Genomic DNA, 12390 nt, shown 5'->3' with positions numbered 1-12390 from the left:
TGTAAAACCAAAGGTCCCCAGTGAGTCTGTTGTGAACACCCAGCCCATACTGAAATGGGTTTTTATTCTTTCTCATCTGTTTTCTCCATTTTGTACAAGATATGTGCTTTCCATATTAAAGTAAATATGAAGTATGTGCACGTTGAGTAAGATTATTGGTTTTGAAACAGAGTTATGGTAAAAATTCCTACATCCAAGCTCAGGATCAGGTATTTCAAAATAATCATTATTTTTCTATTAGCAGCTCCCAAAGTTATAACTCAAATACAGTTTGGATTCAGTCGCAATAGTCCCACCTAAGCCAAAGACAGCAGCTACTTCAGCTGAAAGCTGAGGCTCTCATTTTTCACAGCTGATGCACTTGCTTCCTTTTTTTAGATTTCTTTGAGGATATAAAACAATAAAAAAGCAGATGGGATTTTATGCTGACATTTCTAGTCATTTTTCATTCTTTACTGCTCATATTTTAATAATTAGCACAATTCAGACATAGTGATGTTTTCAATGTCTCTAGGAAAAAGTATTTACACTAAAGAAGTTTTAGATAGTTTAATTATAATGCAAATAATCAATAAATCATTAAAAATTCACATAATTTTAACAGAAAAGCAATTTTACAGGGGACCAGTCAGTAATGCCAGCAGTTTCACTATTACAGTTTAAGGGGTTGATAATGCAACACTATGACCAAAATTCTTGAAGATTGTTTACTCTTTAGACATTTTCATGTGTATAAGTTATTCAGAGTTAGCCTATTTGTCATAACAAGTTTGAGTTTCAAAACTGGGCACTCGGTAGTTGCCTGTAGTTTTACTAGGAGTTTTGCTGAGTGCTACAACACAACCCCCCATGATGGTGCAGCCATAGAATCATAGAATAATTTTGGTTGGAAGAGACCCTCTAGGTCATCAAGTCCAACCATAACTTAACTCCGGCAACCATATCCCTAAGAACCTCGTCTACGTGTCTTTTAAATGCCACCAGGGATAGTGACTCAACCAATTCCCTGGGCAGCCTGTTCCAGAGCTTCAGCAACACTCTCTGTGAAGAATTTTTTCCTAATATCCAACCTGAATCTTCCCTGGTGCATCAGTAGTCAGACTACTGTTTCGATTCTACAGAACAACAACCTTTATTAAAAGATTTTTTCAAATCCTGGCCCATCTTTTTTACAAGGATAGCTTGATAAGCTGGAGTACTGAAGTTTGTGAATCCAAGGAATGTGAATATACAGAGAAATACAGACTTAATAGAAATTAGCTGGATCCTTATATAGTGTTGACTTTCCATTGCATATATTGTTGGTATTTGACAGTTACACATGGTACATAATTAATTTAGTTATTTTCTTCACAATGCACATGACCTGATTGTAATTTTCCCAAACTAGATAATTTTTCATAATTATTCATCATATAATTTATGTGAACAAATGTCAGACTATGGTTTGTCTACATATGCAGAGCTGCATCTTCTGCTATGTATGACTGCCCATGTAAGTCAATGCCTCCACCTCTGGAAACCCTTATCTTTATGAATGTGAGCAAAGAAAAAAAAAATTCTAAGGCTTTGAAATTTTAAGGGAAAGCAGAAAGCACTTCAAGCAGAAAAAGGCAGCAGGCATGGGAAATTTATGACAGCTTATGCTTTTCCTGTAATTATTTGCAAAACTTTCCTTTCCCAAAGTATTCCATTTGATTACACTCATAGATAGTGGGTTAACAAATAGTTTAGTTTCATCCTGATATGTTGAAGTCAATGGAAGCATCTGATTTTATAAGTTTCAAAAAATCTCAGGCTGCTTTGCAATAACTCAAATGGCAACGTGTCTCATTCTAAGCCAAAGTACATATGTGGCTTGCTGCCTGATCTTAGATTCTTATTTTTAAAACTTCAGATTTTCATTGTGCCCCACAGAGAATTTGTCCCTTCACAAGGAGAAGGTGTTTCACCTAATCAACTTGAAGTCCCTCTATAGCCACTGGAAAGAGATGCTTCCTATGGCAGGTCCTCTGACATCCAATATCCATGATGGGTTAAAGGAATCCCACTCAGGGTCTTGCTGTGAATTTAGGCAAGTACTTTTCAGGGCTTTCTTCTTCAGTAGCTATTCACTTCATTCTAACACGTTGGTCATGGGTTCAGACCTGACAGAATGCAGGTCTGTTTATTTTACTCTTTTTAATAAGGTCCTGAAGGAAGTCCCAGGAGCTGACCTGCACAGGAACAGGAGCCCTCACCAGGATTTGTCAACATTGAAGCTTTGAAGTGAGAAATGCGCTTGTACTTTTGCTTTCTCAGTTCCAATCCCTTGGCTACCCAATGCAAGGGTTTGCTGCAACAGATCTTGACTCCCTCCTTGGTTTTTCAGGTTTCCTTCAAGGGCAGAACAGGATACACAAAAGAAAGGGTGATTATTAGGATTTGTCTTAGCAGTCAGGCAAGAACAGGGCCAGGACACACCACACATAGGTAACTCGACCTGGCTGGATCTTCCTCTCAGCAGTTCCAGCAGCACTATCAAACTTCCCCTAACTCAGACACAGAGCCCTCAGCACTGGTTCAGACAAAATGCCCGAGTATGAAATAATCTGGACACATGATAGCCTCTTCCCCATCTCTCCCTGAGCAACACTCTTTGTTGCACTGGTTTATGTCTCTTGACCTGGAATTTCCACAAAACAATAGTTAAGAGGGAACTTCATCAGTAAAGCTGGGAGCTAAATATCCCACACATCCATTGAAATAAGGGAGACATTACTAGCGTACCTCTCCATCCTGCATGGCTTCCTATCACCATCACGCAAACCTAACTGGCATGCTGCTACTTCTTCCCTTTCCTATTGCAACTGCAGTGGCTGCCCAGGCTGCACGATACAGTCTTTGCTTTGATACAGCACAAAAGGCTTCAAATTAGAACATGCCACAGAATTGGGAGGGGTGGATTTGTTTGCTTCCATGGGTCATAATCTTCTCTTTCTTCTCCTCCCCCTTCTCCATGCCTCTGGACTGGCACTGTTCCCACTAGCCCTTCTGTTGTTCTTTCTTCCTCTCTCAGTCTCCCACCATTGCTGTTCTGCATCCTCTTATACCTAAAGAAACTTCCCTGCCTCAACTTCATTTCCAATCTATCTTTTTCTTATATTCACTCAAATCCCATTCAGTTGCAACAGTAGTAGCCATAAACATCTCCCAAAAGCTCCAAGTGGCTTCTCAGACCTGTTCGCTTCCTTAAAAATCCTGCAATAAGGAAGTACAAAAAATATTTTAGATACATTTAGCCTGCTCATCACCTGAAGAAAAGGGATACTTTGAACCTGGCATGAGGCCAGATGAAGGCAAGCAGCGATAAGCAGGAAAATCTTCTATGACCTCCTGACTGGCCATGTTTTTCTGTGATAACTTCATGCCTCGTACTCTTCCAGAGCATGTGAACAGTTGCCCACTGCTGCTTATTGTCCACAGGCTGCATTTGCTCTGCACACATCTGTGCACCAAGGCTTTGAGAAACTGTCTATAGCTTATTGTGGTGTGTCTGAGCATGAGGAGATCACTTCATTAATCTTTGGGAACTAGACTTGGTTCTTGAGTCAGAGTCCTGGTTTGCTGACTGCCTTGTACCTCCTTCTTGAAACATAGGGTTTCTTTGTCAGATCAGTTCAAAAGGAACAGAAGTTAACTGAATTCTGGATAGTAATGAACAAAAGCAGAGAGCTGGCAAAAGGCTGGACCAGGGTGAGCAAGGACCACAACTAGGGGTTTTTACTTTGCAAACAGGAACAGCATAGGAAACACGGAGCAGAAACAGTGACAGGAAGACTTCAACAATGGATCATGGTAAAACACCAAGACTTGCAAAGCTGGCAGAAATATCTGCTGTCAGAGATGCCTGAAATTGCAGCACACTGGCCACTGAGGAAAACAACTCCAGCAGGTGAATGGTCACTGCACAGGCACCCGTCCTGAGCACCTCCCCTAATCGCTTCTGCTGCTCTGCTTTAAGCAGCAGGCTGCTATTCTTAATGGTTGATGACAGGAAGAGCTTAAGTTCAAACATAGTCAAGGATTTTATTCAAAACAAGGGCTAAACCCATCACCATCCTTCAGATGCAACAGAAGGAGCAACCAAATCTTGGTTAGGCAGAAAAAGGACATGAAGCAGGGAGCGTGCTGCCCCAGCCTCTTCTCCTGGTTGCGCAGGGGGATAGAAGTCTGTTGCCCTAATTGTTTCTGTGGGTGAAAATGCAGAGGCAAAGGGTGCACCTGCACGAGCCAATTTAGCCCACCGAAACAGCAGAAAAGTAACTCATGGAAAAAAAAAAAAAAAAAAAGGTTTTTTTTCTATTTTAATGAGCTGATGTGAATCAGCAAAAGAACCAAGAAGTGCAAGAGCAAAGGTCTGCAACCGGGACCAGAGACAGGGAGGAAGGAGCAGGGGAAAGAGGATAGGAAGCAGGGATGGAGTGTCTGAGATTTATTCCTTTTTTCTGCAATCAGACATTATGGGCTCAACTGCCTGTGAAACTGCTGTCTAGGCATGAAGTTACATGCACATTTCAGGCTGAAAGAATTGTTCACTCCCGCCAGAAGAAGGAAGTCCTCCCAGCTCCAAGACCCTACCACTTTTGCTAGATCCTGCCAGGCAGTCGCTTGTAACTCATCTCTCCACTACTTTCCTGCAGGTTTTCTTAGGGGACACTCCTTTTCAGAAACCGGATCAGAATGAATTTAATAACATAGACTTTCACAAAAGGGTTTATGTGGAGGGGATAACCTTATGCACCCAGGGTTAATAATGACTTAATAGTTCTGCCTTGCTTGCTTTGCAAGGAAGAGACACACTGACAGAAAATGACCAATAAGGAAATGTGTAGAGGAGTCATCAGGAAACAGGAAGCCATCACTGATAAAAGCAAAAGAAGGTGTACTGGTTTTATAATTTAAATAGAGGCAGAGACCTCCACAGTGATGGTACAAGGTGGGAATCATATGAACATCATCAAGATCCTTAGGACCTTGTCTTTAAATCTGGGTCTTGTTTTTGCAATTTGGCTATCTGCCTACATTTCACTGCTTTGCAAAAGTCTTTCTCGTGTAAGTTGGAAAATCACAGAAGCATCAGAAACACGTGTCCTGCTCCTACAAGGTGCAGTCCACGGCTGTGTGCTTGTTCCTGGTATTGGGCCAGACTCTCTGATGCCGCCAAGTTCCCAGGGCAGTCAGGGAGCTGGTTATAGTTTCCGTGTTATCTGAGTCAGCTGCTGCAATGTATATATACCAGATGACAATCATCCCACAAGGGACTGTTCCTCTAGCTAAGAATAGCTGGAGCAGTGAAAAGAGGGGACTGTAAGGGAGGAAAGCTGTCCTAGTGTCTGCGTTGAATGGACCAGGTTGCAGCTTGTACAGCTTTATCATAATTAATAACAAAAGTGATAGGGCCAACAGGCCTGTAATCTTGGCAGCCCTTCAGCATCTGATCAGCCTCATTCGGTATCTTTAAGTAACTCAGATCCAAAGCACTAGAGCAATCAGGCTCCTGTCAGAGGTGAAAGAGGGTGTTTCTGAGTCTGATCAGAATAAAAAGTTTGGCTGCTTGGAATGACAGTAAACCCACCAACTTCCGAGTACGAAGAGCCCACCACACCCGTGGGGGTGAGCTCAAAACAAAGGCTTGCTTTGTACCGCCGAGACCCTTGAAAGAAACACCCCCTTCCCGAGACACAGGCGACAGAGCTTAGGGACTTCTGCCTGTACAGGAGCTTTCCTGCTCCCAACTCTCCAGCACTGGTGATGCTTCCTCCTTCGCGAGTCGAGTGACACGGTGCTCAGCCAGCACAGGCCACTCATGATGCTGGGAGATACTTGCTCCTCCTGCCAACAAATCTGGTGCTTTTACTTTTTCTCTGCTTCAGTGTCAGGGGTAGCTGTTGAAAAGTTTTAGATCTTGTTTCATTTAAATACCTGAAGTAAATACACATTACATTCAAGAAGCTTTTTGATAAGGATCTTCTATTTCTTCTTGATCTCCTTTCCCATGTAATTTAGCTCAGTAGAACATACACCATATTCAGCTCTTTGAGTCATACAAGTAAATACTTCTATGCCCTCTATACTTTAGATAGTATAAATGGTAATGCTTAGTCTCTAGTGACAACTGTCATTTTGGGAACTGAGCAAGACAAAACAACCAAACTGTCAAAAGGCTACTAGTTAGAAATGGTAAACTTGCACCTTCAGATTTTGCATTCACTGAAATAGGTTTGTGTGACCAAAATATACTTTGAGCTCTAATTTCATTATGCAATTTTTGTGTGACATGTAAAAACTCATTTTCTTCCTTAACATTCTCAAGTTACTGGATGATATACAAATACTTAACAGGAGTATGGCAAGGCCATCTTCCACTCTTCTTTCCCAAGTAAGAAAGCCATTAACTTTCGTACTGAGATACAGCTTAAGTATAATTGTTGCAGGGTTTCTAATTCATAGTCACCTTTAATTTATTGTGTTGCACCAGTAGTATTAGCTATAGACTGATTTTACGTATGGCTACACACATTCTAAACTGTACAAAGTTACAATACCTATTCTGAAGAAATGTATGCTTTTTACAGTGTATTCTTACAGAATTACTTGTGAAATGCGATGTGGTTCTTTAATACTTGGAGAACGAAATAAACATTTTATAACACATATTCTCACTACAGAGGAGTCATTCTCTACAACAGGTGCAAGAAAGAAGTCTAAATAAAGACTCTGGTGACTAAAAAAACAGGTAAGATCTCCTTTGAAAGACAGAAATCTTTAGCTTTGAGTATAGATTCAGGCCTGTGGCCATTTGCAAGCCATTAGAGGCTTGAGGCAAGAGTTATGGCCTGGATTATGGAAGCCACTCATCCCAGAAACCTGGACTGGTCTTCTGGCATTAAATTCTGATAATGTAAGTCAAAATATGTCCTTGTATATATATTTGAAGTTAGAAATCTGTTTTTCTTCACATATCCTGAAATGACTAATTTCTATCCAAAAGCAGTAGTAACAAATAATCCAAGGTTTCAGTTTTAGGCAGCATTACAACTCATTTCTTTGTAAATGTATGCTATATGTATATTATATTAAATATCTTCAGTAATTTAGGCATGAAACAGCATACTTGCTGTTCCTTTGAAGGAGCTGTGATTCTATTTGAATCCTATTATGATTTGAAGGCAAAGGGTCCTGTTTTCTTCTTGTTAGCAATCAGCTAGACTGCTCAATTTGTATCCACTCGCCAAAGTTAATATTTGTGCCCAACACGATCATTGGACTATCATATAAATAGACTGTGACAGCCGTTCCTCAGAAAAGCATGAAGACTGCGGGCAACATCTGCCAACCTACTTTTCCTTCTGAAAGTGTAATTCTTGATAAGACAATCGAGTTTTCACAAAAGAACAGTGATACATATGAATTAAAATCCCTGGCAGGTGTGATAAGATAATTCAGACTCCCCTATTTTCAATAGTTCATTATATTTTGTTTTTCTTTTCATGTTTCAGTCTACTTTTCAGAAGTTTCCAATTTTGTCATTTTCCCAGTGGGCAGCAAATAAAAGGAGTTTTGTGCCTTGCCTTGGAATTGCTCAGATGACTCATTAAGATGGGAGCACACTCGTTTTCCAAGAGAAAAGAAGACCGTATTTTAGTTTTGATGTTTCCAGCATAAAAATCTCGAAGTGTCATTAATGGTTCTTCCAAGCTCACAAGCAAGAACTATTAACAAAATTTTGACATTTTTTGCATTTTCTTTTGACAATTTCCCGGTTAATTGATCATTAAAGTAGAGATCACACTCATGCTCTGTCCTTGTCCCTCACGGACACACATCTCTCTATGGCAGCAGCCCCCACAAGACACACAAACACACACACACACACGTCTCTTCAAGGCTCTTTGATCCCCACAAAGACCCATGCTGGCTGAACCACCAGCCCCGGTGTAGGAGGAGCTGCTCTGCCCTCCACATGGGAGATGTTGCTTTTGGCAGGGGAGAGGTAGACCAGGCAAGGTTCCTTGGGGTGTTCCAGCTTCCCCAGTGGGCCAAGCTGGATGCTGCACTCCAGGGGACTGACAGTATAAGCACTTAAGCACTGGAGCAAGGGCTGAAGCCCTGGCCTGTGCCGATGTCAGACAAGGAGCCCACACCATGGCTTGCAGGGTGCTTCTGCCCACAGTGACCATGTGAACCCCCACAGACTAAAGAGGGGAGGAGATCTATTTCTTATGCTTGAGTGTGGGTTTGCAGCACCAGCCCATCACAGGACCAAAACATTAGCTTTTTTTTTGCAGGGTACAATACTTTCTTTCAAGAGACAGTTGTAGTCTCAGTTTCTTTGTGAATCCAGGCTATAGTTTTCAGAATATCCTCCTTGAGGACAGATAAAATTGTTACTGTGTCTTCATCCATCTAAAGGAAAAGCTCAGGGATTAACGCAGGGGTGGCAAACTCATTTTCCTAGGAGTAGTCACTTTTATACAGTCCTAAAATTACATTCAGCCCTTTGAAGGCAACTGCGAGGCTGATGTGTCCCCCGGTGAAAATTAGTTTGACATCTCTGGATTAATGGCACGAAATGAGCTTTCTAGCACTTTTCATTTGCATCACGGTATACTCACGATTTAAAGTTCACAGCCATATAGAAAGCTGTGACAACTGTCATGTCTGAGCGTGGCTGCAGTGCCATTGTCAGCCAAGCTAGTTTGCAGTGGTTAAGATATGGCCCTGTGTTTTGCATGCATTTGTGTTATTTTTCACACGAATTCTTCCTTTTATAACTATTTGCAGGTTCACATAAAATGCACATGAACACAGTTACACACAAGCCAACTTGCACACATGTATATATTTATATGTACCTCCTCCCAAATACCTAAAAATAATGTTTATTTTAAACAAACTATCATCTCTACACAGGAACAGTATTTTCTGCACAGTCCAAGAATACAAAAAAACAGGTTAATGTGCTGTGGGCTTTATCCATTACAGTGCATTTGACAAATAGGTTATTTCCACTAGTTTTGCTAAAATAACACAAACCTAATTTATTTGAAGTCTGTATTTTTTTATATTTGGAAGTAAGTATCCATTAAAAACAATCCCTTTTTGCAATAATCTTATTTAATGTCTTCTTACTACTCAGTGGGATGAATTGCTCATGCAGCAGGCAGCATTTAGCTTTATGTTTGCATACCCAGCCATGTGGCCGGGTTTCATAATGCTGTGAATACCAAAGCATAAAACTGCTTTTCAAAAGCAAATTCATAAATGCACTCATGCATACCTTTTTGAGTTATGAGGTGGCTGCAGATTTGGCAGTGCTGACTTGATGCTGTTTTGACAGGTTAGGTTAAAGGATTAAGTCTAGTCTGTCTTCACTTTGCCCTGGCTCTGACACACTCTAAAAAAAGTTGTAGGCTGGCTCTGTGCCTAGTATGACCTCTACATCTCCTCAGAGTGACAACACTTCCCTTTAAGGCTCTCCAAAGGTCAAGGCAGATAACTTGTTGAGTCTTCCAGATACTTTCTTATCTGTGGCTCTTCCTCCTAACCTCACACAGTAGAAGAAACACGTAAAACCTTGGAGAAGAATAAATCGGGCTTCATAAGGAATAACCTGCATTAGATCGTAGAATCATAGAATCACAGATCAAATATATCTATCAACCTTTTCTTTACTATACAATCCTTATTTACAACAAACATTCAAGATTGCAGGTCACTAAAATCAGATATTTGTTCCGTACTAAGAGATTTCACAGCCCTTCTTCTTTTTCCCTGGCTAATTTGCAATTGAAAGCAACTTTCAGGCACTTAAAATGAGAGAGTTGGGGAAATAATGATATGGTGATAGAGGTGCTCAATGTTGCAAAAAAAGCCTGTAATATTTGTTTAACAACTATTCACCTTTGAGAAAAAAATAACATGAACAAATAATAATGATAAGCACAGCCTTTTATTCTGGCATTATGCCAAAGACTTTTACATAGAGGCGTTTGTGTATGCAAGATTCATAGAGGTTAATAGACTTTTAAGACCAGAATATCATCTGGGTTTCTATATGATTTAGCCATTTAATTTCAACTGGTATTGAGTTTAAGAACTTGTGGCTGACTGAGTGCAAAATCTCCTTTATGAAAGAGATAAAAAAAATCACTTTCGATGTAAAAGTTCAAATTTAAAAAAAAATCTTTCTATACATAGTGTTATCACTTTATATTCTGATTGCTAGAGTAGGTGCTTTTGTCTTCTGACTTCAAGTGCCCTATTAAAAGGAAACACTGTCAGTAGTTAGAGAACTACATACAGGGCACATACATCTCCTGGCATATGATTCTTTAAGATACGCTAAAAACTTCCAGCTTGCAGTAGGTTTAGCCATGAGGTGGAATTTCCCGTCTGTAAAATCATTCCTGTAGCTCTTCTCTGAACACTCTCCAAGCTTTTACTATCTTTTTTGAAGAATGGATATCAGTCTGCATTTTGGCAATGGTGTCAGTAACTTTGTGGACAGAGATAACACAGCTCTCTCCCCATATTCGACAATTTCTTGGGTATAAACCCACAGATTTACACTAATTATTTTTGCTGGACCATCAGATGAGAAACTGCTTCCATTTAAAAAGTTTTACTGTCTTTTCAGGCTCAGTGCTTTTCAAAGTATTGTCTCCCTAATGTTAAATCTTGTATTTTTTATCCCTAGGTGTTTGGCATTACATTTGGTTATATTAAAATGCATGTTCTTTCTTCCCAGTTTACTAAACCATGCAGAGGATCCTGTACAAATGACCTGACATCATTCTTTTTTTACCATTCCATCTGTTTTTGTGGCACGTGCAAACCTTATCAACAATTATTTTATATTTTCTTATGTGCTTTCGGCAATGATTTACGGCTGCACTAGAGCAAGAACTGGTCTGTGTGAGACCTCAATGGAAACATACTCGATTATGATTCTCTAGTAATTACTCTGTTGGATATTTATCATTCGTATATCGCATATCATATCATCTTATGATAGTGAGAAATTTGCATGGTAATATGTGGAAAATTGTACAGACATTCAGTCTGACCAGGCTAATAAAGGTACCTTTAATCAAGCCATCATCTCTTACGAAATGAAATGAGGCCAGCAAGAACTATTTAACGTAAAAAGATATAAAAAATGTCAACCAAAATTAATTATATTCTCATCCTTTATTTTTCATATCAGTTATCCCATTATTTTGGTAGACTCTGTGTCATCTTTACAGTTTCATTCTAATGATTGCTTTAAAATATAAATTTACTTGCCATCCTTTAGAACTTCCTTGCCATTCAGAAGTTTTAAAATATTACCAGGAACATCCCTCACAATTATTTTAAAACTCTTGGATTCGGTTGATCAAGACTCTGTTTTTTTGTAAAAAAAGGCCTTATTATAGTTGACTGACTTGTTTCTGAAGCCTGTTTAGTCCTAGGAGTGCAAATAACTTTGTGACTAGTTTTTTTCTGTTAAAGACCACCTGAAGTAAGAAGTTATAAACCCAGTTACCAACTTAGAATGTAGCTATAACCTAAATTATTGATATATTGAATTCCCCATATATTTCTTTGAGGCTACAAATGAGTGACCTCAATCTCAGGCCAGTTTGGGGCTGGTTTTCTATCCCTTTTTACAAGATGAATTGAAAGAAGAGGATGTGGAAAAAAAAAATCCCATGAGGTTCTGTGCTGGCTTGACTAAAATCAAGTTAATTTTCTACATGCAGTTAGAAACTTTTTCACCCTGGGATAAAGTTAATGTTTTCTCCAAGTAGCTTTCCAGTGTTTGGGATTTGGTATGAAAATAATGTAACAATTCATTGATATCTTGGCTGTTGCCCCAGGGATGAAGGACTTTCCAACTGCCCAGCTGCAGGTACAAGGTAGCACCAGGGAGCAGCAAGTACAGGACAGCTGACCCCAGCTGGGCAACAAGGAGTGTTCCATACCATGAATATCACGCTCTATACATAAGGGGGAAGTTGCTGGGGACTGTCCTCTTACCTCGATGGTCGTGGTCTGGGAGGGCTCCTGCTCCTGTTCCCTCTCCTATTCCAGCTCCTGATGCCTGTTCTGATCTCTGTGTTTTACTGGACTCACAGAATCACAGAATGTTAGGGATTGGAAGGGACCTCAGTGAGTCACCCTCACTGAGAAGAAGTTTCTTCTCAAATTTAAGTGGAACCTCTCGTGTTCCAGCTTGAACCCATTACCCCTTGTCTTACTGTTGGTTGTCACCGAGAAGAGCCTGGCTCCATCCTCGTGACACTCACCCTTTACATATTTATAAACATTAATGAGGTCACCCCTCAGTCTCCTCTTCTCCAA

The sequence above is a fragment of the Caloenas nicobarica genome, chromosome 2 (assembly GCF_036013445.1).
Source record: "Caloenas nicobarica isolate bCalNic1 chromosome 2, bCalNic1.hap1, whole genome shotgun sequence".
In the NCBI taxonomy this organism is placed as follows: Eukaryota; Metazoa; Chordata; class Aves; order Columbiformes; family Columbidae; genus Caloenas; species Caloenas nicobarica.
The sequence above is the reverse complement of the archived record's forward strand: the minus strand, read 5'-3'. Positions refer to the sequence as shown.